The sequence below is a fragment of the Littorina saxatilis genome, linkage group LG13 (assembly GCF_037325665.1).
Source record: "Littorina saxatilis isolate snail1 linkage group LG13, US_GU_Lsax_2.0, whole genome shotgun sequence".
In the NCBI taxonomy this organism is placed as follows: domain Eukaryota; kingdom Metazoa; phylum Mollusca; class Gastropoda; order Littorinimorpha; family Littorinidae; genus Littorina; species Littorina saxatilis.
Window position 1 is genome coordinate 22,245,603 of NC_090257.1, and position 3,790 is coordinate 22,249,392.

Here is a 3,790-nt window from a genome sequence, read left to right on the forward strand (position 1 = left end):
TTTCTGGGGTTTCCGGAAACCCCCCCCCCCAGCCAAAAAATAAAAATATTTTTGTGTGTTTTTTTGGGTTGAGTTTCAATTTGTTGGGTATTAATCAGTGACAAAATCTGCTGCCTGGAACTAGTAATGATCATCCTCAGAATGCACCAGCTTGCACCATTTTGCATCCTTTTTTTCAAAATTTTCCGGGGGGGCATGCCCCCGGACCCCCCTAGCAAGCTAGGCGCTTCGCGCCGTCGGCTCGGCGCTTCGCGCCTTCACACCCATATCTTCACAATATACTTTTGGAAACCCCCCCCATAAAATGAACTGATCCGCCCCTGTAACAGAAACAAATAGTCTAGCAAAATAATACAACCAAACTGTACATGTATGGACATCATCATCCACATAAAAAAAATTGATTGTAGGAAGAGCACTCTGTGTTATTACCACTGCTTCAGTCAAACTGCCAGTTCAACTTTATCTCTGTGGGTTGTTTTTTTCTCTCAGAGTAACATGGGAAAAAAACCTTTAAAAAACTTGCATGCTACAGAGCTGGATTGTTTCTAGTGATCATGCAGCATGATTTATCCGCATAGAAAACTACTGAAACACCTAAACAGAAATAACAATGTCTACAGAAAAAATCCACTGTTTGATTGCTGTCTGTAGTACTCCTCTTGCTAACAGTGGCATTAAAATAATTAAAACAGCTATGCTCTCTTGGGGGGGGGGGGGGGGAGTACTCAGTACTTTTTGTGTCTACATAGGCAAAACAAAACTATGCAATGTTTCAGATTTCCTGACCCACCCTATGTTTTTCCTCCTTATCCTGGACTATTTTGGACTCTTACAAAAATGTACTTCAAAAATGACAAATCTTAATTTTGCAGGCTTACAAGGAAATTGACTCTTCTCTTACAACCAGAATACACCATGATTTCAAGCAAATAAAAAACTACATGCACCTGAGAAAAAACCCACTTTAATTCAAGAAGTTAGACCTCCTAACCCCAGCTTTTCAATTCAATTCAATACGTTGTTGATGTTGATTATGGAGCTTAACGTCCTCCCAGGTAACTAGGGACCTATATTGGGACATGATTTTTTATACAATGTTAAAAGTGTAGGGTGTAATGGGGGGGAGGGGGACTGCAGGGTGACGGGGTGTAGTCGCTAATAAATTTAAAGGTGCGTTTATTATCTAATATACCAGACATTTTGTTTTGGCTGGTGTACAGAATAACATCACATAAAATCGCACTCGCAAAACATACAAAACACATAAAATGTACACATCAGTACACACATAACCCAAACCACGCATATCCATACCAGCACCATCACACACATATCCACATACATACTCTAGTTTGTACATTATAAAAATAAATACATTATGATTAATATCATTACTAGTCAACTTAAATTCAGGCTCAAAATAGGTCTTAAGATGGATGTTATTTAGTGTAATGAAGAGATTATAAAAACCAAAAAAAGCTATGAGAAAGAAAGTATGAAAGAATTATGCCCATTCTCCAGTGAAAGTTCTGCTGATTGTGGTAACTTTTTTTTCTGTCTAAAACAGGCATCAGGTTAACTGAAGGAGCTGTTTGAGGGGGTGGTGATCCTAACACTGGTCTATGGCAACACTGGCCTATGGCAGCTACAACAAAGCTCTGCATACACAGCAAGACTACAATGCAACAGTGCCCAGACTTTGACTGCTACAGCTAGACCAGTTGACAAAGCTCAAGTTGTCACCAAGCAGGACGCCCCAACTGGTGACCAACTATATAGACTGAGGCTGCCTATCTCCAAATCTGCCAAAGCAAGAATTGTTATGCAAGCTCCACATTTCTGTTTGCAGTTTAAGCCGACCTTAAGTATGCAATGGTTATGCACATCCCCCCCCCACACACACACACACCCCGCAGTTGAGAGTTGTAATGTACCTTTTATTTATCTTACATATATTTGAAGCCTGTGTAGCTCTGTGACAGAAAGAGGTCTCTGATGGCAGTGACCAGACAGGCAGGAAGAACTTTCCTGTTCTTTCGGAAAGTCAGTGAGTGTGCAACTTGTCGGTATGTTCTGAACACATCAAAACATGTTCTTTAATTTAAGCTACATAATATCATGTGGATGCACTGATTGGGTGTAAATAATAACAGCAATTGGTACAGTCAATTCACTAAATGTGCAACAGAACCCTAATCATCAGACATTTTACAACAGCAAACTTCAACAGTCCTTTTACTTTCCTGAATGTCATTATTATTTATTAAAACATGCATCTAGAGCAACATACATGTATATAAATCTTCTTTTATTAAAGTTCATCTGAAATTCAGGCTGCTTTCCCATGCAAAGTACAAATGCAAGTGTCCATAAACCAGGGTTTAATACATGTAGTATGTGAGTGAGTTCTGATGAAAAAGTGATTGTGTTGTAATATTGGTTATTACTGAGTGTTGATGTTACAATGATTACATTATAAAAACAACAACAACAGAACAATGTGAAGAGCAAACTTCTTCTGTGGGCATGCAAGTGAGTTAATCTTGTGTGTGTGTGAAACTATATGTGCCTGAGTGTTACAAATTTAAATGACAACAGTTTTCTTGATAGCCTTTAAAAACAACAACAAATACATACATTTAACAATCAAACAAATATAGGCACCTCAAAAAAAGTTGTATGTACACCTTCGTGGCTGGTGATGCATTCTTGCTCCCCTGCAAGTTTTCATTCTACAATGTACCTCAGGCTAGCTTCCTCTCTCTCTCAAATCTGCCCCTCCCACACAATACAACAGGTACAGTGGCCACTCTGACACCAGTCTCTGAAATAATCAAGAACAGTTAAAACTGCGATGAGCTGTTGTTCTTTTACTCGTGCATGCAATGCATGAACACTTAAACAATATCCCACTTATTCGCGAGTGCGTTGACAAGGCGAGAGTGAAAAAAATAGCACAGACTCGAAAGCAGACGATAAGTTCAGCACAGAGAGCGGGCGTGTTTACCTTTGATCGCTGAGACAAACAGAGTCGCAATTTTCATCGTCACTGTCTTTTCACTACTGCTGGAAGTGGCCTCCGCTCCTCATCTTTCATGCTTGATTCGAGGAGAGAAACTGGTAGTTCGAACATGTACGGTTCAATTTCGTCTGCAGTTACGCTTGTTGCCATGTTGGTAAACAACCATCTTCACACAGTGTGACGTCACGGATAATTTATTCATAAGCCAGTCTCGCGAAGATCACGCGGCACAATGGCGGGTCGTTTTGGAGAAGAAATCCGTCGCTTCGGTCACGAAATTCGTCGGATTACGGCCTTAGAAGATTCCGAAGTAAACCAAACATTGTTGAAGACGGTAAGAAAGTGGTTTTCTAACTAACTGCAAACATCGGGAAGTGTTCGGTCGCGCAGGAACACGATTCGAAGCGTTTTTGACGCTAAAACAGCATGGTCTGGACCTTTAAGCCTAGGTCCCACTGTGACGAATTTTGACGGCAAACTACAACGATTTGGGATTCGTGGAGAAAATCGCCGAGGTCGTTGTGGTTCGTATTACTTCGTTCTTGTTCGGTCGATTTTTCGCAATCATTCGTGGCAAACATCGTTGTGGCAAACTTGTTTGTTTGTTTGTTTGCTTTACGCCCAGCCGACCACGAAGGGCCATATCAGGGCGGTGCTGCTTTGACATATAACGTGCGCCACACACAAGACAGAAGTCGCAGCACAGGCTTCATGTCTCACCCAGTCACATTATTCTGACACCGGACCAACCAGTCCTAGCACTAA

At 40.9% G+C, this 3,790-nt stretch overlaps 1 long non-coding RNA gene across 1 annotated transcript; it reads right to left on the reverse strand.

The window, feature by feature from the left end:
* Nucleotides 1-1,965: 1,965 nt before the first annotated feature.
* Nucleotides 1,966-3,456, reverse strand: LOC138983877 (uncharacterized). The gene is made up of 2 exons (XR_011461297.1): nt 3,011-3,456; nt 1,966-2,827 (listed from the first exon to the last, which is right to left on the reverse strand). It is a non-coding gene; the product is annotated as an uncharacterized lncRNA (long non-coding RNA).
* Between the last annotated feature and the right edge of the window lie 334 nt (nt 3,457-3,790).